Raw genomic sequence first — 25,757 nt, 5'->3', positions numbered from 1 at the left:
GGAGCAATTTGCTACATTCTGCTCCTGCTATTTGCAAGTAAAAAAAAAAACAAAAACAAAGGATTCTGATGCTTTTCTCTGTGCCTTGTGCTGCAGGGAAAAGGAGCACTAGTAGCCCATGAATAATTAGTGTGTTGTTCTAAGCTCATATTCTAGATGGACGCAGTCAGAGCGTGCCTGGGTTATCAGAGGCTTCGGGGAGCTCTGACAGCTCTGCCGGGCTAGGGCTGCCTGGCACTGCTCCTTACAGAAATCCCGGCATCAGAAACACCACTCAGGGACCGTGCTGCATGCCAGATGTGGGGCTGTGACCTTTGCAGCACCACAGCCCTAACAACAAGGATGGGCACAACTTCTCCCCACAGTCATCTCTGAGCTTGCAGAGCTCCCCTGGGCGTTGCCCTGATTTTTAAAAGCATTAAGTTTTCTTTTCTAGTTATTTTGAAAAAAGTTCTTTTAAAAGTTTTCTATGCCTTCTGATGTTTACATATTTCTACTGGAGTTCTCACACTGCTCGTGTAAATAATGATTGTTGTGCATTCTTCTTCGTGGGAGGAGAGAATTGATGGACTGTTGGTTTGACCAGTGTGGTTGGAGAGGTGGCAATTCCATCCTCCAATCCACTGGCACTTTTGGAATTCTATATATTGCGAGGTCAGAAATAAAATTGGCTCTTTTTCTCTTTTGAGCTTACCAAGCTTCTGTGTGCTCATTTTGTGTCCAGTAATGACACCTGGGAGCTGCTTTGGCAGAGTGCCTTGCTGGCTGTGGAGGGGTCTTTGTGTGAGTGGATACCCCAGACCCTCCTGCCAGGTGACAGCACCAAGGCAGGCAGCACAAACATGGGTTTCAAGCAGTTTTCCAGCCTGTTGTTGTGGGGTGCATTGAGCTGCCCTAGGACTGACAGCTCCTCTGGATTCCTTTGGCACCAGCTGGGATTCCTGCAGTACTGAGAGGGGCTGGGCTGGGCTCAGGGCTGGGCTGGGGGCAGTTCATGCTGCCTCTCCTTCCTCCCTGCCCTCGAGCCCCAGGCTCCTGGTTTTGCCCATGACCCTTATTTTGAAAGGCTACAATTGACAGCAGGATCATCTGCCAGTCCCTCACTTAGGGAAGAAGCTGGGTGTGCACTGGGACAGGGAATTATCAGTGTTTGGTCCCACTGAGTGCTCCCATGCAGTGTGTTTGGTAATACTGAGCAGCGTAGCCAGAGGCAAGTGGAACTGTTGTAGTGGTGTCGTTATTCTGTTTAAACAGCTGGTGCACAGTGCAGGAGGAGCTGGGAGAAGCCAGGCTAGGTAAGGATTGCTGTGCCCTGGCTGGTTCACTGCCCCAGTCCCATCCTATTGTGCACACTCGGTCACTCCCTGGCTGTGGCTGGGCGACTGGAACAAATCGTTGTGGTTCTGCATGTGGAAAGAGCTTCACACAGTGATCAGATCAGAGTGCTGCCTTCCCTGCAATACCCAGCTCTGAGTCTCCTCTGCTGGAGCAGAAAAGCAGCAGTGATTCAGTGTAGGTGTAAAGTCAGAGGAGGTTGTGTGCAGGTAGAGGCAGTGAACAAACTCCTCAGAAGGGATGGGGACAAGGAGGTAACACAAGGTGTAAAGGCTGATTTATGTTATCTTGCCAGATAAAGCCCCAGATCCTCTGCAATTTGTTACTTACAGTTCAGGCCTGTGAAATCAATTACTGAGATGCAATTTAATTAAGGCAGGTTAATGCTTGATCTAAGGCACTAAGCCCATAAGACGTAATTTCAGTTTGCTAATCATTGTAATGCTAATGGCCATTTGACATCTGCTCGGGCAAATTGGCCCATACGTTCTGGTGCCAATTGCCTCAGTGGCTTCCCCATGCCAGAGCAGCTCTGGAGCTGGGGTGGCTTGGGCACCACTCAGGGAGGGACCTTTCCTTGCTTAATCCCTGCTGCTGCTGCCCAGAGCTCTGGCCTGGGCCGCAGTGACCTTTGTACAGCTCCCACTGCCTTTTCTCCCCAGAGAGCCCAGAGCTTCCCCTGTGCCACGGACCTGGCCGAGCACTTTTGGTGTGTTTTTGGCTTCATTTGTTCTGCAGAGGCTGCAGCTCTGAGGGTAGTTGTGCCTCTGCTCTTCCCATGGTGTTCACAGAATCACAGAACAATGAGGTTGGAGAAGACCTCTAAGACCATCCAGTCCAACCTGTGCCCTGACACCTCAACTAGACTACAGCACCAATGCCATGTCCAGGCTTTTTTTAAACAGAGATGGTGATTCCACCACCTCCCTGGGAAGACAATTCCAGTGCTTTATTATTCTTTCGGTGAAAAATTTCTTCCTAATATCCAACCTGTACCTTCCCTGACGCAGCCTGAGGCTGTGTCCTCTTGTTCTGTCAGTGCTGCCCGGTGGAAGAGACCGACCCCAGCTGTCTGCAGCCTTCCTTCAGGGAGTTGTGGAGAGCAATGAGGTCACCTCTAAGCCTCCTCTTCTCCAGGCTGAACAACCCCAGCTCCTTCAAACGCTCCTTACAGGGCTTGTGTTCCTAGCCCCTCAACAGCCTTGTTGCCCGTGGGAAGCACCAGCTCTTTGCCTCCAGCTCATGGTTCTGTTCCTGATCCTCGAGGTGGCTGTGCTGGAGCAGGAGCAGCAGTGAGGGACGGGGTGGGAGTGTCAGAGTAGCAGTGCTGGGGCTGGGGGAGCCGCAGGAGAGCAGGCTGTCATCTTAGGGGCACTCTGGGGGATGGACAGGGTGCCTGTCCCCACCCTGCTGCAGCAGGTCCATGCCAAGGGCCACTCCGAGGGTGAACATCTGCAGGAAATACCCAAAAGGTGCTCGAGTGAGGCCAAGGCTCATCCCAGCTGCAGCTGCACTTGGGGCACAGCACCAGTGCCCTGACACCAGTGCCACCAGCACAGCTGCTTCCTCAGACAGCTACAGACTGGTCTGGGTGGGAATGGACCTTACAAATCACCCAGTGCCACCCCTGCCGTGGCAGGGACACGTCCCACAGTGCCAGGCTGCTCCCAGCCCCAGTGTCCAGCCTGGCCTTGGGCACTGCCGGGGATCCAGGGGCAGCCCCAGCTGCTCTGGGCAGCACTGGCTCACACAGCCCTTGTCTGGCTGTGCCCCAGTCCCACTGCTCCTGTATGGCAAAAGAGAGAGAGGAGTAAACCCCAAACAGGTGGAGGATTGTGGTGTCAGAGGAGTAAACCCCAAACAGGTGGAGGACTCTGGTATCAGAGGAGTAAACCCCAAACAGGTGGAGGATTGTGGTGTCAGAGCTTTCTGACAGCCAGGGGCACCTGGAGCAGATGCTTCTGGAGCCTCTGGACACTCCCAGAGCCGTGGCCGAGCCAGGCTCTGACAGCTCCAGCCTTGGCTGTGGCCACGGCTCAGCCCAGAGCTGTGCACAGAGCACGGCTTGCACTGCACCCACTCCTCCCTCTCTGCCAGCCCAGAGGTGAATTTGAACTGGGACTGGCACAAAGGGACAGGGCAGCATCACCCAGAGGTGGTTTTATTTCTCTCCTGCTGTTCAGGTAACGTCTTCAAAGCTGGAAAGATCTTCTTGTCTCTCCCCACTGCTGCAGAGGTTCAGTACGTGGGACAGTGGCTGTTCATCCTAACGTGAGACTAATGAAATGTCCCTAGGGTAGAAGGATAACAGAGCTGAGGTTCGGGAAGAGTCTGCCTGCTCTGTGCTCAGTGCAGTCACTTTTCAGCAGCAGCACAGTCCTCACAGATGTTCTGCTGGGAGTTCCTGCAGAACGGGGTGAGCCACGTGTAAAACCTGGGCTGAACTCGTTTTCGCTCCCAGGGAAGTCTGATGGGTGTCGGGGCTTTGGGATTTGTACTGAATGATCACCCTAGGGCCTCAGATTAGAGACTCATCACTTTGAAGTGTAACAGTTAGGTGTGTGTTTGAGTTTCCAGTTAAACATCCAGCTCTGTCCTGCACAGCGCCCAGCAGTCAGGCTCAGAGCCGCACTGAGGGAATCACCTCCCTTCACCAGCCCAGGGCAGCTGTTTGTCTTCTCAGACCCGACAGAATTATCTTCTATTCTCTTTAATGCAGCCCTCACTGTCATCTGGGATGTTTGTGTGAGTGGGGACTTGGATCTCCTCCTAGCTTCAGAAAGTTTTTATACTGTCACTTCCAAACTGGTATTTGTAATTAGTCCATAAAAGAAGGTAATATGTGAAAAGTGTTCAACTGCTCTTGCCAGGATAGAAAATATATATTGTAATGCATTCAGAAAGCATTCCAAGGGTAGAGGATCAAGTTGTATTTGATTTTCTCATTCTCTATAATAATCATTTTTGTTGTCTTGCAAAGCTCCAGCTTTGAAGTGCGACACATAAAGATTCTGCAATACCAGCAACTGTTTCTCTTTAGCTGTTTTCCAAGTGATTTGATTTTCTCAATAGCATTAACTATATGGAGGTCTAACAAGTTGTAATTAATGTATTCAGCCATTTTCTTTTGTGACAGGCTGGAATGTGAGTGACAGCATGAAGGGAAAAAGCAGAATAGAACTGGATGCTTGAGAAGATTATCATAACATAAAAACTGACAACTCTCTGGCTCTTGAATAACATATTGTGTTACTGAAAAGGGAGGAAAAAGCTATTTCACAAAAAAGCCCAATGGGGCTTAGAAATATTTTGAGGAGGGGAGAGATTTTCAAAAGCCTTTTTTTAGTGCTGGACAGATTAGAGTACTGAAGTTCACAAACAGTTTCTCGCACGCTGAAGTGTGTGTGCAGTGGGAGCACAGGTGGGATGGACTCTGCTGGACCTGCTGTGCTTCCCCTGGGTGCCCGTGGCTGCAGGAGCTGCTGGGAACCAGCAACCTTGGAGAGCGAGCAGGAAAGCAGGTCCAGAGCGTGGCTGCGCAGTGGGCAGCGGGCTCTCCACTGAGCTGCCAGGACCTCAGAATCCCCTGAGCTGGCAGTGGGCAGCAGGCTCTCCACTGAGCTGCCAGGACCTCAGAATCCCCTGAGCTGGGAGGGACCCACAAGGGTCACCCGAGCCAGCTCCTGGCCCTGCCCAGGACTCCCGAGGATCCCACCATGCAGTGAGAGTTTGTCCAAAGCTGAAGTACCCGCTCAGCTCATCCCCTGGGGCTGGTTTGCATTTTGGGAGCTGGGATTCCTCCCTGGGAAGATGCCCTGGGTGATTAAGGAGCGGGGCTGGCAGCCTTTCCTCCCCTGCTGCCATCCATCCGCCACAAGGTCATCTCTGCGCTGGCCCCTTCGTGTTTATTTCTGAGCCAATAAAATTCCCATTTGCTCTGGTACATTTTGTAATGCACAGCTTTCATCCCAGGGATTGATTATCTGTATTCCTAGATAAAATCAAAGTGCAGGACTTGAAACAGATTTCCACTTGATTATTTCCCCCAGACAGCTTAAATGGTGTTGTGAATCCCCAGATTAACTCGGGAGTGGCCCAGAGCTCTGCGCTTGCCTCCTGGCCTTGCTGCATTTCACTTTTCAAGTAGTTTTACTGCTCTCTTTCATTTCCACCCAGCAGGGCTGCAATGTTTGTGCCCAGCCTGGGCCTGGCACCTGAGCAGGTGAGCTTAGGGGGAGCTCAGGCTGCAGAACACCAAACAAACACCATTCCACTGCCGCTTTGCCTTTGGGCTGGGGGGATCCCACCAGGCTCTCCCCATCCCACAGGAAATCCTGGCTGACCAGCCCAGGCCTTGATGGAAAACTGCAGCTCTGAAATGTGCTGGGTGAAAAGTAAAAGATGGGTTTGAAACAGAAAGAGAGAATTCCTGGCAGGAATAGAGAATTCCTGTTTTCTCCACCTGCCCCTGAGATTGGATCAAGGTTGTGTTCAAGGAGCCTCAATTCAGCCACTTAAATGTGTGAAAGTGAAATTCCTAAGGGAATTAAAATGAATTTCAAGGAGGATGTTAGAAATTAGGATTGGAGGAGAAGTTGTTAGCACTTGTTCTAATATTTCAGTTTGGGGCTGGAGGACATTTTTGCACAAGACTTTTTCAATAGAAACATAAATGTAATCCCAGCACAATTTGATAAATACGTTAATTATGAGCTATACAGCAGATGGAGGCTTTAAAACTGTATTATTTTGCTTGATTTATTGATGGCTTCTTCAGAATTTTTTAATTACCATTTTCTTCTGAAAACCTTTAGTATCACAATGATAGGTGTAAGATTGAACACTGCCAAGAAAAAAAAAAAAAATGTCTATATATCCCAAACCAGACATTTGAACTTTTTGATTAATCAGTGTGTTGACATTTATTTTAGTTATGGTTTTAAATTTATTTCTTTTCTTTTAACCCTTCCTGGAATATCAATGATTCAAAATATTGTTTCCTTGCCCAGTTCTACAGGAAACCAGGGCAACATAAGTGAGTTTTTTAGTTCCGGGCAGACAGTTTTGTAATCCAGAACATTGAGATGCTGGTCAGGGAAAAAGACATTCTCCATCTCTTTCTTGTGATATTGAAGTGTAAATTGAAACTGTGGCAACAAAGTCCAGTGTCAGTGATAAGAAATTGCAGGTGTGTGTAGTATGGGATGGATTTGTGCTCACAAACGGATCACAGGTGGATTAGAGAAATAATTGGAAAAGGAGCCCACAGCCAGGCTCTCACTGCAGTCAGTTGCACACAGTTACCCTGTAATTCCAGTGAAGTTATTCCAGCTATTCTGATTTACAGGAACCACTGAGATTAGGAGACTTCAAAACTGACTCTAACGGCATCAAAAGAGCAGCTAGAATGTGTGAGTCATGGTGGAGAGCATCCAAAACGGAGTTGTGGCACAGGATGACGACATGTCTCCTTTGGGGATGTTTTCATCTCGAATTTTGCTCCATTTCCTTTGTTCCTTGGAGTGCTGTAGTGCGGGGTGAAGCACACTCTAAGCAGCAGCATGTGGAATAACTGCATGATTTTGCAATCTCTGTTAAAGCAGCTGCATCTGTAACTCATTTCATGGAAGTTTTAGTGGTTTTTTTCCTTTTACCATATCCTACTTGAAGCTCAATAAAGATAAACTTCAAATAATGCCAGTATATCACGGAAGATTCAAAGCCCTGCAGCTGCGCCCGTATTCCTCAAAGTGCCATTTATGAGCTGAGCTGTTTTAATGCAGTGGTAGAAGTAAACCCAAACATTTGGCAGTGTCTATATTTGCACCCTTGGGACAGATGATGGAGGAGTTATTTGCTCCAGCCTTTAATCAATTTGAGGTAAACAGCACGAGTGTACCTTGAGCATCCATATTTCCTAATTGGCTCTCGTAGCTGTGAGCCTGCCATAACTCAGGGGGGAGAGGGGTGTAGGAATATAAAGAGGTAAAAGACTTTAGAAAGTGTAGAAAGGCTCTAGAAAGTAGACATAAAGCTGAGAAAGCCTGGGAAATTTCTAAACTTTTTCATGAGAAAGCTAGGAAGTTAAGAACCAAGTGAATACATTGATATTTATCATAAGGAACAAGAAAGAACAAGAACTTATTGATAGCTCAAAATGTGAAAAGTCCTAGATATATGCTTTGCAAAGATAGAAAAAGTTTCAATCTTAAATAATGAATTATTGTGTATTGTTTGAGGTTCATAGAGTCCTTTTGTTAATGTTAAACCCACGTGGGTCCTTTTCTTATTAGAGTGTAATGACTTTACACCTTTTCTTTTACGCTGTTGGTTCAGAGAATATGTAGGAAAAGGCTTTGCACGGGCTGCCCTCTTGTCTCTGATCTGTGTTTGCATGGACGTTGTTATTTCCCTGTGTCTCTTGCTTTTTGCTTGTGTGATACAGACAGGTAATAAATCCCAAGTCTGCAGCAGTCAGGGTCCCGTCCCGTTGTGAGCCACGGCCCGGTCCGGCCGAAGGGGGAGCCCAGCAGTGCCCAGCTGGAGCCCTGCTGGATCTGCTCGGGCAGCAGCCAGGAGCTGCAGCTCCCTGCCAGATCAAAGTGCAGACCACGGCCCCTTCCCGGGCCCTGTGATGCATTGCCCTGCAGACCTGGGGCTGCTCTGGCAGCCGAGCTGCAGGGGCTGTGCTGACCCGTGATTTAGCACCGCCAGAGCTGCTTGTTTCACCTGTGCTAAACTCCCCGGCCCAGCCAGCTCCTCTTATCCATGCAAGGGCTTCCCACGGGGCTCAGGGAGTTTGATAAATCTGCTTTCTGCACTTGGCTGGTGGAGTGTTTGTGGCCACATCTGCAGAGATCTTTGCGAGATGAGGCAAAGGGCAGGTGACTCTTACTGTAGGGCTGTGTCCAAAATCATCAGGGACATGGCAGGACTGAGCAGAGCAAAGGCACAAGAGAAGAGCGATGGTGAAAAATGGCTTTGCTTTTTTAGTGCGTCTGATTTTATCTGGCTTCCCTTGGAGCCTCCTCCCAAGCTTGGTAGCCCCAGACTGACCCCAGGCCCTGTGTCCATGTGCCAGGCAAGACTGAATGTCAGGGCCAGGCTGGATGGGGCTTGGAGCACCTGGGGTGGTGTCCCTGCCACAGCAGGGGGACGGTGGATGATGTTCAATGCCCTTCCAGGTCAAGCCCTTCTGTCCTTCCGTGTGTTTGCTCTCCCAGCCTTGGCCTCACCTCTGGCTCCTGTCTGCCAGGGATCAGTTCTGATGCTCTCCTGCTTTCCTGATTTTATCCTTTGTGTCTGTGTGAGTCCTGGGGCTGTGGCACAACTCAGTAACTTCCAGGTGTTCCAGAGTCAGCTTCCCAAAGTGCAGGGAGCCTTTCCCAGCTCTGGCACCTGTGACAGCACACATGCAGAGCTCTGTTCGAGGCAGCCCCTTTAGAGCAGCATTTTGCACAATATTCTGCATTTTCAGCAAGTTGGGACACCGTTCGTTAAGATTCAGACTTTATGCACTGATTACTTCTCCTCTGCTACAGCTTAACTTCTCCTGCATGGCTTAACTTTAAACCCAAGTGAAAGGAAATCCAATAAAGATAAATGAGATGTCTCTAAAGGATCCAAAAGGAAATTCAGTAGTGTCAGCAATGAATGTGAAGATACCGTGAGTTGAGGAGCTTGAGGATGATGGGTTCTTTATGAGGTTACATCTGTTCACAAAGGCTTGGAAGTATTTAAGATAATTAATTGCTTTAGGAGCAACACTTCTTCAAATTCTCCTGGCCGTGCTTCTCTGTGTTCCTGTCTAGCCCCAGAGCTGGGTGCATAATGTAGTAGCTTGAAGCTGATGCCAAGCAGTGTGCAGTAAGCACTGACAAAACCAGTTCAGTTTCCTGTGGAATTCCTCATGGACAAAGTGTTTAAGGTGCTTTTTGAAAATCAAAATGTTTCCCTTTCATGTCTCCTGGTGTCAGTGGTGACCAGAAGTTTCTGTTGTTCCCGAGACAGGTAAGCCACTGAGCTATTTATTCGAAATGGGTCCCCAGTGATGGGATGAGCAGGTGTACAGTGCCCAGGAACGGTCACCTTCAGATGTATTTCCTGTATTTTAAAGGAATTAATTCCTTCCAGAACTTGGGTTGTCAGTGTTGGGTTCAGTTTGACTCGTTAGGGTCCCTGGCACTAAGGGTGTCTGTGGGTGCAGAACCAGAGAGGTGCCCAAATTCACCCCTTGGGTGAGGCTGTCAGCTCTCCTGAGCTGTGAGGGGCAGCTCAGGGGGTTTTGGCTCGTTCCTGATGGCTCTGAGGAAGAGCAGTCCCTGCCCACGCGAGGCCTGCTCAGAGAGCAGTATTTTGGTTTCAGGTCAGCTGTGCTCGGTGCAGGCTGTGGGGTGTTCCAGGAGGGAGTCCCACACTGAGGGTGTCACCCAGTTTCCCCTCCTGTGGCAGCAGCTGCTCCCTGCACGCTGTCCGGGTTCCCTGCCCCAAATCCCTAGGATTGGCCCAAATGCTGGGGCTCTCCTCCCTTAGCAGCCTGTTCCACACTCTCTGGTTAATCAGATCTGTGCTGGAGCTGTCATCCCTGATTACACGTTTCCCTGTTTATGTTGTTCTTCCCAGTGGTCACCAGCACAAATGTCTCTGGGAATCTTAATGGGTTTCCTTTTCTTCTAATGCATAAATGCCTGCAAACCAATCAAAACAACCATCCTACTTTGATTGTGTATTTTATTTCTGCTGAAAGGTTCAAATGTAATGAAAATAAAATGTTCAATGAGCAAACACAGATTTTCCAGAAGAAACAGGCACATTTAACTTGTTTTGAAAGATGGATGAACGCTATTAGTTTTGATATATTCTATATATATCTTCTCACTTGGCAATTGTTATTTAAAGATTTAGTTCTGGGTTATTGCTGCACTTATGTTGTAGAGTCGTTTTACACCAACGCACGGATCAGTAACTTAATTACAAATAAGTGTGTTTAAGCCAAATGTAATGGAAACAATGTTTTAGCCAGTGTGCTTAGCTCAGCTGAGGGGATGAGCTGGTGGCACGGGGGGTGTCCCGCCTCCAGGCTGCCCCAGAGGGTCCCAGGGTGCTGAACTTGGGCTGTGCTGGGCACATTGCAGGAGAGAATAACCTGGAGACCCAAAACCCGAGGAGGGTCAGCAAAGCTGTGATGAGCTTGGTGTGAATATGGGGGTGTGGAGCTGCTGTACACAGCAATTCCAGGGTATCTGCCCCGGGAGAGCCAAAAGGGATGCTGGGACAAAATATTACAGGGTTTTATTTTTACACTTCATTCTTTAGCAGAAAAAGTGATGAGTATTGTTCAGCCTGAGCCCCTTGATGCATACCATTGTCAATATTAATTTAAAACCCTTTCAAAACCGTCTTCAGAATGTCTATTTCAATATTTAATTGCGAGGTGCTTTTTTTGCTTCATCTCTCTCTCACATACTTTGTTCTTTATGTCAGAAAATGAAGCACTTGAGACTTTGACAGGGAGGGAGGGGTAGCGATCAAAGCGTGAGAGGGCAAGAGCAGCAAATCGCCCGGAGCCCCGCGCCTGGGAGGCTGCCTTTGGGCTGCTGGGGCATTTGCGTCGGCCTTGGGAGAGAATCGGACTGATGTGAGCCAGAATTAGTGCCCGAAAGGCTGCAGTCCTGCTTCTCCATCGCAGCCGCGGCTCCCGCACACCAGCAGAGGGGGAAGGAGAGGAATTGTTCTCTGCAGTCCAGCCGGAGCTGCGGAGCGTGCCAGGTACCCATCCCCGGCCGCAGGGAGCGAGCGCTGTGCCAGCTCGGGCCCTCAGAGCCGCCTCGGACACTGCTCCTCCTCCTCCTCCTCCTCCTCCTCCTCCTCCTCCTCCCGCTCCCCTGTCACACGCCCAGCACGGGCTCTGGAAGCCGTGGGGCACGCTGGCCCGGCTGGGGACAGAGGGGACCCGAGCGGGCAGGGACGTGACCCGGTGACAGCTGAGGGTGGCTGGGGACAGAGGGGACCCGAGCGGGCAGGGACGTGACCCGGTGACAGCTGAGGGTGGCTGGGGACAGAGGGGACCCGAGCGGGCAGGGACGTGACCCGGTGACAGCTGAGGGTGGCTGGGGACCCGAGCGGGCAGGGACGTGACCCGGTGACACCTGAGGGTGGCTGGGGACCCGAGCGGGCAGGGACGTGACCCGGTGACAGCTGAAGGGACACGGGAGGGGCTGATGGACACGGCAGAGGTGCTCCTGCAGGAAAGGAGAACGGGCAGCAGCTCAGGTGTGCTGGGGTGGGCAGCAGGTGACCACCGCGGGGGTGGGGGCCGGGATCTGGAAAAAGAGGTACCTTAATAATTGTGGCAGAAGTGGGGAATACCCAGCTGCAGATCCCTATGGCCCCAGAGCAACTCTTCTCACAAAAAAAAAAAAAAAAAAAAGAGGTTTCAGGTGTAGGTGATGCCCTGACCTCAGCTGATCTGTGGGCAATGAGGTTCTGGTGAGAGGCAGGGGACTGACAACCTCTTCTCTTCTTCCGCAAGCGTCAGAAAGCGAGCTGGAGCTGGGGGTGTTGGAGCAGCTCTGAGGCACAGAGCCGGGAGCCCTGGGAGCCCTTCCTGCACGGGGCACACCCGGGGCACACCCGGGACACACCCGGGGCCATCGGGGCAGCCCTCGCTGCTCAGAGCACTGCTGTCCCTGGCCTGTCTGACTGCAGAGCTCTCCTTCCTCTGCCAGCGTGGGAGAAGGGGGAGATGAAACTTGGCAATTCATGAAATACATGAAAAAGGGGGTTTCTCTCAGAAGACTGATGGGAAAAACTTCTAAAGCACGTTACATCCTGAGTGCTGACATTTGCAGCAGGGAACTTCTGGCCCTGATGCTCTCAAGTGGTGCTTTTCTTCCTAAACGCTGCCTCGTGTTCTATAGCGGGAGCAGGGTGACAGTTCACTGACCCGAGAATGAAGGGGAAAAAAGGCATCTCATGTGGAATGAAACGTTTTATTTGATTGAAACACTGAAGCTACAAGATTTCTTGTTGTGTTTGGCGTGGAGCACGTGCAGCCTCAGCCAGTGGGCCCAGCAGGACGAGCCCTGTCCAGCAGGACATCTGTGTCCGTCCCTGTGGGGACACCCAGCCCCACACCTGGGGACCTCGTCCTCTTCTGCTCTGGTGACGTTCTTGCCACGTCCTGGACTGCGCCACAGTAAATCAACAGCAAGGTTTGGGTTTCCTGGAGGAAAGCACGTGTGGGCTGGGCTGGGCTGCTCCTCCATCCCTGCACAGCCACACTGCTGCTGAGGGATGGGCAGGAACAGCCAGACTTTGTGCTGCTGCAACAAAATTGGGAGTGACACAAATTTTAAACTGGCAGTGACACAAACCCCTTTGTTTATATTCAAACGAGTCCCCCGTGCTGCCTGGAGACCAGCAGGGCAAACCCCCGGGAGGCTGGTGCGGTGTTCTCCTGCTTCGCGGAGCCACTTAAAGCAGGTGCTGCCCTGTCCATTGCCATCAATTGCCTGTCCAGGGCAGAGCCGGCGCTGGGGCCGGGGGATTGAGAGGGAGGCGAGTGTGGGCTGCTTCCCCTGCAACCTGATCGCCGGCACCGCAGTGCTTCTGCTCTGTGCTGGGCGTGTTGGTATTTCCTAAGGACTCCGGCAGTGAGAGGAGATGTACAGCACGAGGGCTGGCTGCACGGGATGCCGGGCTGGGAATGGGGCTGGGAATGGGGCTGGAAATGGGGCTGGGAATGGGAATGGGGCAGGGGCTAGGAGTGGGGCAGGGGCTGGGAGTGGGGCTGGGAATGGGAATGGGGCTGGGGCTGGGAATGGGAATGGGGCAGGGGCTGGGAATGGGGCTGGGAATGGGAATGGGGCAGGGGCTAGGAGTGGGGCAGGGGCTGGGAGTGGGGCTGGGAATGGGAATGGGGCTGGGGCTGGGAGTGGGGCAGGGGCTGGGCTGGACTGAGCTGCCTCCCTCCCACTCAAGTCTTCCTGCAAGCACTTCAGGCCAGTAGGTGGGATTAAAAACATTCCATGGGCTCATGGAATAGCCCAGGTTGGGGGGACCCACCAGAATCGCCCAGCCCAGCCCCTGGCCCTGCACAGACACGCCAAATCCCACCCTGGGATCCCTGGAGCGCTGTCCAAAGGCTCCTGGAGCTCTGGGGCTGTGCCCATTCCTGGGGAGCCTGGGCAGTGCCCAGCACTCTGGGGAAGAATCTTCCCTGAGCTCCAGCCTGACCAAGGGGTGAACACCAAAGTGTCATCGGCAGCACCTGGCACAGGTGGGCAGCTGGGCTTGAGCATCCCAACGGTGCTTCCCAATTTGGTCCTTCAGACCTGCACTTCATTTAAAATCTGGCAGGTGCTTTGGGAAACGTTCCAATACAGAAACGGGGCAGAGAGAAGGAAGCTTCCAGTGTGACCTCCATCCCTTCCTGGCAGAGGAACAGCTCTCATTTGTGTCTTTTAAATCATCCTAGGTTAAGCTAAGAAGTGCTTAGATTTATTTTTATGGATTTCATTTTTAAATACTTTTACTTGGAAAAATTACTTTAAAATTATCATTATTTTCTGTGAAATTTGCTTTCTTCATCTGTCCCATGGTTTAAAAGTCAACTGCTTACTCAAGAGAAAACCACTTTGATATCATGGAAGTAATGAACACTGTAAAGAGACTTTTGAAAACTTTCCGTTTTGTTCTCAAAATGGCTGATAATGTAATTTATTTTTCTTCATCCCTTTTTCATTGCTACTGAAAGTACAAAAATAAAGAAAGGGGAAAGCAAACAATACCCTGGGAATAATAACTGAAATATTTTTATGGGAATTAACCTATCTCTTTTCTAAAAATGGGCAAGAAAAGCAGAAATAATTCCATGAAACCAATAGGAGAAACCCCAAGTGTCTGTCCCTGTCCCTGAGCTGCCAGCACTTGGCAGGGGGTGGAGGTGGCCCCACGTGGGATGAAAATGGACAAGAAAAACGAGTGTCTGACACAAAGAACCCTGAAAGGGGGGATTTGGGTCACGTATGGGGGAGAACTGACGAGGGGAGGCCCTGGCACAGGCGCCCAGAGCAGCTGGGGCTGCCCCTGGGTCCCTGCAAGGGTCCGAGGCCAGGCTGGACACTGGGGCTGGAGCCTGGCCTGGCGCTGGATCCCAGGGCTGGATCCTGAGTGCTGGATCCCAGGGCTGGATCCCGAGTGCTGGATCCCAGGGCTGGATCCTGAGTGCTGGATCCCAGTGCTGCATCCCAGTGTTGGATCCCGAGTTCTGGATCCCAGGGCTGGATCCTGAGTGCTGGATCCCAGTGCTGGATCCTGAGTGCTGGATCCCAGTGCTGCATCCCAGTGTTGGATCCCGAGTTCTGGATCCCAGGGCTGGATCCTGAGTGCTGGATCCCAGTGCCGGATCCCAGTGCTGGATCCTGAGTGCTGGATCCCAGCGCTGGATCCCAGGGCTGGATCCTGAGTGCTGGATCCCAGTGCTGGATCCTGAGTGGTGGAGGCCAGGTGCTGGATCCCAGGTGGTGGATCCCAGCTCGGGGCTGCCCCCGGGCACAGGGGGATCAGGGGGCACTGTGGGGTGCCCCTGCAGCTCCCAGCACATCCAGCACCGGATGTTTCCGTGGGGTTGGGAGCTGCTGTTGGCTCTGGCAGGGCAGTGGTGCCACGGGACAGGAGCTGAGCCCAGCACAGACTCCAGCACAGGCTTTTATCGGAGCAGGAGCCCCCAGAGGCTGTTCCCAGTGGGGTGTGATGCAGGGGACAGGAAAACACAGATGCAGGCAAGATGGTTTTTGCCTTTTTTAGAAAATCCCTGTGATGGCCAAGCCCAGGGAGGTGAAGGATGGCCAGCATTAATTCTGTGTTTCACAGCTGGGGAGAAAGGAGTAAATGCAGAGAGCGAGTCCCGGGGCTGCGGCAGCTTCCCTTCCTTCCTCCATGTGTTTTTTGAAGCAGGAATTCGCCGTCTCTGTGTGACTGCAGCTCTGGCTGCCTGTGCCCAGACTGCCAATGCCCAGAGAATGAAATCACATCTGCTCTGCAGCAGGGCTCGGGAGGAGGCTGCTCCCCCTGCATCGCCGGCAGGCTCGTGGCACGGAGTTTGGCTCAGCTCTGGGTGGACGGTCACTGAGTGCTTCCCCTGCAAGCCCTCGGCCTGGCCGTGCCCAGGACAGGCGTGGGGGCACTCCAGGGAGGAGCTGTTGTGGGGATGGGGATGGCTGTGCTCCCCACCACTTCAGAGAGGAGCTGTGCTGTGAGCTGGTGGAGAAAAGCAGGGAAAGCAGCACTGCTCTGGGCTGGGCCTGCTGGGGATGCAGGTGGAGCTGTGCTGGAGCTCCCAACACGATCTGTGTGCTTGGAACAGGAGCTTTTGCTCATTCTCTGCTGTGTTCCTGCTATTTATTTTTTTTTCCAGCATCCCCTGGTTTCTCTGTTTCTTCCTTTTAGACTTGGATCCATTTTCCCTTCAGTTGTAGATCACTGAAACTTTCCCTGGCTGAATTTTAACAACCTTGAAATTTGGCTGAGCCTTTGTTCCACTTTGGCTCCTCATTCTGGATCCTGTCTGTCGTGTTGGTTCTTCCAGTACAACAAAACTACTTTCCTTAATAAATTTAATTGCCCACATTCATTTTTTGTTCCACTACTTTGTACTCAAGCTAGACTTTTTTGAAGTGTTGTAAGTCTCATCTCTTTTGATGAGATTTTTAGTTTTTATTCTCTTGGGCCAGCAAGCAACACAAGCCCAGCTCTGGTGTGACCCTTTCCATCCCAGTCACTCCTCAAATGGGATTTCTAATCCGGGGTTTCTTGGTGAGCTGCTAGAGGTGAAGCTGAATCCTGGGGGTGATGGCAGAGATTGGCACTAGAGCCCTTCCCCGAGGGTGAGGAGCAGGAGGCACACGTGAGGGTGTTGGCTCCCAGGAGCAGGAGTGCAATGAGGGCACTTCCCCCTCGTGTGTCAGGAGCTGCCCTGTCCTCCCTGTCCCCAGGGTGCCTCTAAGCTGCTCTGATTTTATTGATACAGACCCAATGATCGGCACATGGTTTGTGTGGAAGAAGAACAATCTGCATCCCCTTCCCTTGGGCTGCCTTAGTGCAGATCCTAACCCGGGCTGCAGATGCTGCAGGGGCACAGAACCTGCCCCCTGCCCCAGGATGCAGGTGGGACAGGGGAGAAATGCACCCCGGGGACAGAAATGCAGCCCTGGGGACAGAAATGCACCCCTGGGACAGAAATGCAGGGCTGGGGACAGAAATGCAGGGCTGGGGCAGCACCAGAAGCCCGAGTGGCAGCAGTGCTGTCGTGGTGGAGGTGGGTTCAGCTGGAGGGGACAAATGCAGACAGCTGCCATAGGTTCTTTTGCCTGATTTCCAGCACAGGTTTTTTTTATTCAGGAAGGGCTTGGCAGGAGCCAGTCGGGTTTTATTTGCACAGTGCAGCGTGGTTTGATGGTTGGATGTGGAGCAAGGAAAAGCCTCCGAGATGCCTGGATATGGTGGGAAGCAGGGCAGGGCAGCAGAGGCTGCATCAGCTTGCCCAGGTTTGAGCTGGTGTTTGCAGGGAATGGAAGGAATGCCCGGGCAGCCCAAGGTCACCCAGCCCGTTCCAGGCTGCCCAAGCCATGCTCCTGCAGGCTTTGTGCCTGCTCCTCAGTCCAGGCTGGTGTGAGCACGGTGAAAACGTTTGTGCTGCCTGAGCTGGCAGCCAGCCTGTTCCTGTCCCCTCCTGGTTCAGGAGAGCAGTGGCAATTCCAGACTGGGAATTCCAGACATCCAGGAATGTGCTGCCGGGGGCTCTGGCCCACACTCCCTGCTGCCTCAGGCTGCAATTGGTAAGTGATGTTTTCAATCTCTCATTCAGCTGCTGTGCTTTTTGAAGTCCAAGCCAGGCCAGGAGTGCCAGGCGTGGTGCAGTGACCGATGTAATTGCAGTTAGCCTTTTATCTGCCCTGTTGATTCCACCCAAATCCTGGTGCCAGTGCTTGGGCACTTGAATCTGCAAGCAGATGCCTCCACCAGCTGCTTTCCCCGTGCAGATGCTGCACCTCGGAGCTGTGCTGGCGAGGCTGAGGGAGCCACGGGAGCTGGGGCTGCCCAGATGGACTCAGGACACTGCTGGACTGCTCACAGCACTCCTGGGAATCCCTTGTTCCCCATTGTCCCTCTGCAAGGGCTCATTCCCACTGGCTCAGCCTGGATGTGCCAGCCTGGCGGGGCTGGAGCCCTGGCGGGATCTGGGGTCTGGACACCACGGCCTGGGCACTGCTCCTCCTTTCTCACCCTCAGAATTCCCCATTTCCTGGGTTTGGAACCAATTTGCAGGTCAGGCCCTTGGTTAAAGCCCTCTCTGGATGGTCCCAAAGCCGAGCACTGATCACCTGCTGCCACATGAGCCCAAGGGCAGCAGCCCGGCTCAGTGACCTGGAAAAAGCACTGAGTTATTAAAATCCCCATCCTGAGTGTGGTCCTATGAGAAATTAGCAGGACTGGGCATTATTTGAATAAAAAGTCCACATGAGAATGAGCAAAGTGTTTGTTCACTTCAATGGGCATTGCCAGGGGCACGTTTAGGAACCAAACCCCCTTGGCTCCAGCTGGGTTTGTCCAGTTTGACCAGTGCTGGTCCCTGGATGCTTGGCCAGCTCCGGGCCTCTCTCACCAAGGGCTCTGGAGTCTCCAGCATCCTCTGGAGCCAGCACGGGGCCAGGTCACCTCTGCAGTGTCTCACTGAGCATGGGAGCTATTTTTCCCCCTGTGGAATGTGTTTTTGAAGCCAAGCATATGGTTGCTATAACTACAGCCTGCTTTGCCTCTGACATGCTGCTCGTGTGCCTGATGGAGCAGTGGTGTTTGCACAGAAATCCATCCCTCCTCCTTTGTACTTTATCTTTCTCTTGCTGTGCCAAATGATGATGGCTTATTGCATACCTGCCACACAGAACGTGTGTATTTATTTACCTATTTACATTTAAATTCCAGATCGGATGGCAGAGGACTAAACCGGGGGAGAAATTGATACATTAGAGAATAAATTAGATACATTATAATCTAGAAGTAAATGAATGATAAATTAGCAAATAAGCCAGGCGTTCAGACATCAGCAGTGCTCCATCATCTGTGTGTGAGAGGCCATGGAATGAATGTTGTTGGACTCCTTTGCTTCTGTAACAGTCCAGAGGAAAAAGCCACCTTTGCAAATACTAAACCCTGTCGCACCTTTGCACATGATTTAAAGATCTGAAAGTGAAAGAGTCCTTGATTTTCAGTAAAGAGAGGGAAAATTGATAACACTCATGAACCTAATTTAAGTTACAAACTGGGCTCTGGCAGAGTTTTCCTTGGGTTTGGTTTGTCTACTCCATCTTTACCTGCCAGCAGAACATCTTCAAAAGAAAATCTCCCCGAACAAATAGCAGTTACTCATCTAATTGCTTGCCAAGGACACCCCACTAGCAAGATTTATAGACGCTCTCAACCCATGAATTATTTTGAGGTCCTTCCAGACTGTCGTAGAGTTAATTCATCAGCAGCTACATCGTTTGTTCCAAACCTTGTTCAGTGCTGGCTCAGATCTTGGGGGGTTGGCTTTGCACTGTCCCTGGGTATTTGGAGAGATATTGACAAACCAGGGCCACCGCTGGGATTGGAGTGATGGCACAGCCCACCCCTGCCAGGCCCTCCCAGCTGGGATGTGGGGAGAGTTCTCCCATCCCCAGCTCTTTTCTGGCTGGCTCAAAAGAAGCTCAAAAGAAGTCAACTGTTCTACCTGTAGCAGCCAGACATTGCCCAGGGAGGTGTGGGGTCTTTAGCAGCACCTAGGAAAAGGTTTGAAACAAAATATGGACTCTTCCTGCATAGCAGAATGCATTCCTTGTTCAATGATCCTGTGAAAATGAATCTGTGCTGATGAAGAGCTCTGGTATGGTGGTGATGAGCATCACAGCCTCTGCCCTCCAACCACTTTGACCTTTTGCTACATCAGTGGCTGTCAATGTTTCCTAATTCCCTGCCTGGACTTGTGGCTCCATAATTTCCCCCGTTTGTTGATGCAGTTACTGTCAGTGCACTTCTGCTCACCTCAAAATAGAAATGCATGATACAATCTCAGAATTTAACCTTAAAATCAGGGAGGAGAAAGTCATTAAAAGCAAATCCTCTCTTGGAGAGGTTTCAACTATGTTAATAATTTCAGCTTTGGAAATACCAGAGAAATAAATAATGTGATATTAACAATCTTAGAATCATAGAACCACTTAGGTTGCAAAAGCCCTCCATGGCCATCGAGTCCAGCCCTTCCCCAGCACTGCCAAGGCCACAGTAACCCATGTCCCCAAGGGCCACATGCACACGGTTTATGTGGAGACAGAATTGGGTCAAACGTTGCTTTCTCCTCGTTTCTGTTCCCCCTTCATTAGACAGGAGGAAATTCTGAGCAAATGTATTATTTTTCCCCATCACTGTCCCAGTGAGGTTTGGCACAAGGTCCTCAGCAGAAGGGGGACCTGCAGAGCCCTGTCCCCAGGCAGGGGGTGCCAGGGCAGGCTGGCTGCAGCTCCGTGTCCCTGTCTGGGACACTGCCCGTGTGGCCCTGGGACAGGGACAGGCTCTGCCTTCCCGAGGTGCCACTCTGGGCACAGCTGCTGGGGAAGTTCCTGTCAGATTCCAGCCGGACCAGCCTGGTTTTTGGGTATTTATTGGTCTGTGGATGAGCAGCTTTGTGCCCACCTTCCGTGGGGTGAAGGGCAGGAGAGCTGACTCGGGAGGGACGAGACTGCCAGAGGTGCCTGCCCTAACCCAGCCCCTCCATCGTGTGAGCAAAGCCAGCAGTGTGGGACCTCTGGGCTGCAGCACGGGTCAGAACCAGCTCCAGCACGGATCAGAACCAGCTCAGAACCAGCTCCAGCACAGATCAGAACCAGCTCAGAACCAGCTCAAGCAGGGATCAGAGCCAGCTCTATCATGGGACAGAACCAGCTCAGAACCAGCTCTAGCACGGGTCAGAACCAGCTGCAGCCAGGCTGGCCCCAGCCCAGCAAGTGGCAGCTCAGAGGGACCTGGAGAGACGTGGAGAGGCGGGAGCTGCAGCTGCAGCCAGAGCCAGCACAGGTGGCAGCCCAGTAACAGGTGACACTGCCCAGGGTGAAGATGCCAGCGAGGAATGGCTCCTGCCAGCAGTGCCCCTGTGCTGGGGGCGTTTGGGGCATCCCCTCCTGGCTCTGTTGTTCATCTGGGGCCACCAAACCCTGGAGTGCTCGGCCATCAGTTCCACCCCGGGAACAGGCCCTTCCTGGGATGTGGAAATAAAAGCCTAAAGAATGCATTCTGTGTGATTCACTCGTTCCTGATCATATTTGTTTGTGTGCAGGATAATGAAGTGTAATCACTGTTAAACTCGTAAATGAAGTTAATCCCCGGTATCTGTCATAAATATGGAAAGGCTTTGCCAGCTGCAGAATCCAACCCTGGACTGAGCGTGGGTTCTGCCTGGGACTGCAGAATCTCCCACAGAGGCTTGGGCTGCACCCTGGCCTCGCCCCGAGCGGGGTGATGGGGCAGGAGGGGGTGATGGAGGGCTGAACAGGGCTCGAGGGCTCCCTGGGACACCTTCCTCTCTAAAGGCCTGGCCAATAAAGGCAGTAATAAAAGTCAAATAAAGCAGTGCTTTCTCACAAGTGCAGAGGAGCTGCACCAGGTGGCTCGGCGTGCTGTCCCTGTGTCCCAGAGCAGGAGCTCTGCTCCCCAGTCCTGTCCCCAGTGCTGCCTTGGATGGAGCCCCCTTTGGAGGGTGCCCAGCTGGGCGTGCAGGGCTGGGAGCTGGGCAGCCCTTCCCTGTGCTCTCCTGCTCTCAGCAGCTGCTGCTCTGATGAGCTCTCCTCTCTGATGAGACCAGCCCCCGTTGCGCCTTTGTCCTGGGCCCTTCAGACACGGCTTGTCCAGCCACAGCTCCTCACCTGAGTGTGGCAAATCCTCACCTCAGGCTATGGAGAGATGCAGTATTGTGTTTTTATGTTCTGTAAGTGTTCATTCCTGTACCCTCCTTTTCCCACAGTGGTTTTGCCCCAAGTTACCCCCTCCTCCTTCAATGTCAGTCTCCTTCCTCTCCCCTCCCATATCTCCTGAAAACTGCAGTGTCATCCCCATGTCCCCTCCCTGGTGCCTTGTCCATCACTCGGCTCCCCATCCCACCAATCTAGAATCTTCCATGAAGGGCGTTGAGTGATTGGGCGAGGACCAGGGGTCCTTCCCTTCAGCCTTTCCCCTAGGACCTTGTGTCTGTCTATCTTGTCAATCCCCACGGCCCCACTTCCCCCGATTGCTTGTTGGGTGTCCCTTCCCCTGTTGCCACCCCCTGTCAAACACCATTGCACAGCCCTGCTCAGGGCTCTTCGCTCTTGGTTCCCCTGAGGCGCAGAGCTCCTTGGAGCCCCGGAATAAACCCTGGACTTCACCCCAGCCAAGAGTCGGCCTCTTACTCCTCCACGGACGTGGCCAGCTTCTCCTCCATTTCAGGGTGATAACCCTAGCTGCTCCCCAAACCTCCCTGAGGAACAGGGGAGCGTCCCTGGCTGTCAACCGTGCCAAAGCTGGTCAGGTGAAGTCAAGTGGACTGTGGGAATCCAGGGCATCCCTGTGGCTGCCCTGGAAGGTCTGGGACCCTGGCAGGGGTCAGGAACCCCCCTGTACAGAGCCCCCAGAGACACCATCTCTGATCTCTGTCCATGCTAAAGAGTTTTCAGTCTTTCAGGATGAATTACAAGCTCTGAGTGTTTGATATAAGTAGTAATTGGTGTGGCACGGGTGCAAAAGTAGAATTTTAGGGTTCTAGATAAGGGGTTCAAAGGGGGCAGGATGGAGGAAACTGGGCGTGCCTTGTCCTTTTTCTTCTCCTTCATGCCCTCCGTGTTTCACTGTGGTGTTGGCATTTTTCTGTTGGTTTGGGCTGGGGACACACTGTTCAACATGGGTGATAGGTATTGGCACGTTATTGTAAATACAGCACACGTAGTTTTGGGTATATAATGTTTGTAACATCCCACTGAGGGGCAGAGCCCCGCACGCCATCCTGCGAGACAGACCTGCTGCAGGGCAGAGAGAAAATATTTTAGATAAGAAGAAATAAACAGCCTTGAAAACCAGCACAGACGAATTACGAGTCCTTCTTTGGCAGCGGGGCTGAAAGACAGAGACTTTCTACAATCTCGGGAGCATCTAAGTATCACAGATCCCCACAGTGGACTTCAGGTGGGCACGGCGGCAGAGAGGCCTTTGGAAAAGCCTGCCTTGGCACCCACGGGATCAGCAGCAATACCTGCCCCTCCACAGCGCGGTTTGGGCTGCGCTGGAGATTCCTCATGTGCCTGTTCTTAGTCTTTAACAAAAACAAGTTCAGTACACTGAGCAGTAACATTTTCAGCTGTTCCTCACCCGTTTTAATTGCCAGCCCCCAAATAGCCAGATGGCCATGGTGCCAAACGGAACCAACTGGAGCAATTAGAAGGACTGCGGACCCTGAAGGCTCCTGCTCAGGATGAATCCCAGCCCTCCAAGGTGGAAAGCAGGTGGCTTGCTTCCGTCTCATCATTTTTCATTTTTGTTTACCTCTGTGTTCTCAGACACAGGCCAGGAGTGGAGTGGGGAGAGCCAGAAATAGCAGGAAATACGGTCTGCCTAAAAGGGGTGGTAGGACGTGTCCTCTCCTTGCATAAAGATTGTGGTTATTTGCATATGCAAATGGGAATGAAAACAGTGACATTTGAAGAGCACTCCAATGAATAAGTTACCCTTGGAACACAGGTGGGAATGCTGGCTTGTGCCTGCTCAGAGGTGAGGAGTTCTCTGGGGTCTGGGCCAGGGGGTTTGGGTTGGATTTTGGGAAAGGCCCTTCCCCCAGAAGGGGCTGGCACTGCCCAGGGAACGGGCACAGCCCCAGAGCTCCAGGAGCCTTTGGACAGCGCTCCAGGGATGCCCAGCGTGGGATCTGGGGTGCCTGGGCAGGACCAGGAGCTGGGCTGGGGGATCCTGGTGGGTCCCTCCAGCTCAGGACATTCCATGGTTCTGGGTCAGGCCACCCCAGGTTTGTCCTACTCACTCCATAGAAGGTTCTGTGCTCCTGCCCGGAGCGTGCCTGGCACGGGGCCTGGCTCTGGCACGGGCTGGTGTCCTCCTGTGCCCACACAACACTGTGGCAGCCCCTCTGGAGACCTGCCAGGCCCTGGGCGCCGTGCTGACCCTCCCACTCCTGGAATGAACTCTGGGGAGTAACAAAACTCCCTGCAGTTGTTAAATCTGAGCAAACTTGAGCCTGATGACTCAGTGAGGTTCACACAGGCAAAAACCTGCTGGTGGGTCAGAGAAATCCATCACCTGTTGGCTATTTCAAATTTACATTCAGAGACTCATTCTGGAGCTGTGGTGCTGGTGCTGAAGGAACTGAAGAGCTGGAGCTTCGTGGGGTTTATGCCCTGGCCTTGCTCTGTGCCCTCTGTGATTGCTCAGGCCCCTGACCTGATGTGGGGCCCCTTCCTTTCTCCAAAGGTTTGGTATTTCAGCCTTGTCTCTCTAATATGAAGTGCTGGAATGGCCAGAAAATTGTATTAATTTTCAGTCCTTTTTTGGCCCAGTGACTAGTTAATTAATCATGTCACTGCTGCTCCAGAGGAACACCTGGCACATAATATGATCAGCTTGGTTTGGTTTACTGCACAGACACTGGAACAAGTTTAGGATTAAAAAAATCAGATTTTGCATTGTTTTGATGGAAAAGATGCATCTTTTCATCCCCATCCTGCATACATGAAAAATGTCCTATTTTTCCTCACTATGGATTAGACTCATGTCAGTCTGTTGGCTTTCTTTGTGGTTACAGTAATCAAAATGAAAATTACCTGATCACAAAAATTTGGTTGATTTCTCCTGGAACCTCCTGATCTGCTAATCCAAAAGGAAAAAAGAGTATTGTGTTCTCCTACTTTTTGTTTGCTTTAAATAAGTGCTGAGCAGGTGAACAGGGACTCTGGTTTGGCACTGTTGCCAGTTGTCCCCAGGCAGAAATAAAAACTGCAATTGAAGGAATCATCCAAGCCCTGGAGCCGGGAGATCCTGGGCTGAGGCACTGACCCCAAGTTCTCAATCCTCTCCATTCTGTCTCTCCCTTCCAGCAGCAGGTGGCACAGAGGCACGTCAGAGAGGCTGAGCATCCTCCTCATGGCCAGCCAGGACCGAGCTCTCCTGTCTGGGCAGGAAAGGTGGTGCCAGGCCTGTGACCGGTGGCCCTAAGAGCTGGCTGGCCCCTGCTGTCAGGGAATCAGTGGGATTTTAGTGGTGCTTTAATCTCGTTTAGAATGCAGATGATTCCTTCTGCAGTGAGGGGGGGGAATGGAGCCGTTCCCACGCGTTTCAATCTTTTCCAGCAGTTACTGGGAGGAGAGCATCCCTCACAGCCCCCAGGACCCCCTGAGGGGGAATTCAGTGCTCACCAGGGAAGGCGCCCCTGGAACGGAGATCATGGAAACCTGCTGTTCTCCCAGGTATGCCCCTTACCCAACTTCATCTGAGCTCACAAGGGCACAGAGCCACCCTTTGGTTTTCCTCAGCTTCCTTCTGGACTCTCACATCCACCCAAATCCCTTTTTCCCATCTGGAGCTGCCTGTGCACCAGCCAGGACAAGCTCTCCACAACAAATCTTGGCAGAATCTCTTTGCTTAAACATGTTTCTGTGTGTTCGCATGGGTGAAAGCAAACAAGCCCCGTGAGGTCTTTGTTTAGCAAGGTTGTGAATTATTTGCTTATTTGCTTCTTTTGTTCCATGTTTGTGCAGCTGCTGATTTTTCACGTCTGTAGCTGTGGCTCAGCCCAGCCTGCCTCACAGCGGTGAGTGATAACGGTGCTGAATGCCATGGAAGGAGCCAAGATTGCTTCTTGTGGCCATGTGGCATGGCTCTGCCAGCTGCCCTGCTCAGAGGGAGGTGTCACACTGCGACACGAGATAACTCACAGAAGCAGGTTGGATGTAAAAGGAGAGAAAAAGAACTCAAAAAAGTAAACGTTATTTTCTGACTGGATTGGAGGATGGAATTGCCACCTCTCCAACCACACTGGTCAAACCAACAGTCCATCAATTCTCTCCCCCCACAAAGAAGAATGCAAAACAATCATTATTTACATGAACATGCGTGAGAAAACTCAGTAGAAATATGTAAATATCAGAAAGCATAGGAACTTTTAGAAGAATTTTAAAACTCTCAAAAGAGCAGAAGGACAGGGAGGGGCTGCGAGGCTGAGGGAGGGAGGGAGGGAATGAGGGAGGGCAGGCTGGGAGCCCAGGCTGTGAGGTGTGATGGCTTTGGCTGTGGGGAAGCACCCGGGAGCTGTCCCTGGTACATGACCCGTGGGAGCTCTGCTCTGCAAACTGAGT

This window comes from Anomalospiza imberbis, chromosome 11 (genome assembly GCF_031753505.1).
Source record: "Anomalospiza imberbis isolate Cuckoo-Finch-1a 21T00152 chromosome 11, ASM3175350v1, whole genome shotgun sequence".
Classification (NCBI taxonomy): Eukaryota; Metazoa; Chordata; class Aves; order Passeriformes; family Viduidae; genus Anomalospiza; species Anomalospiza imberbis.
The sequence above is the reverse complement of the archived record's forward strand: the minus strand, read 5'-3'. Positions refer to the sequence as shown.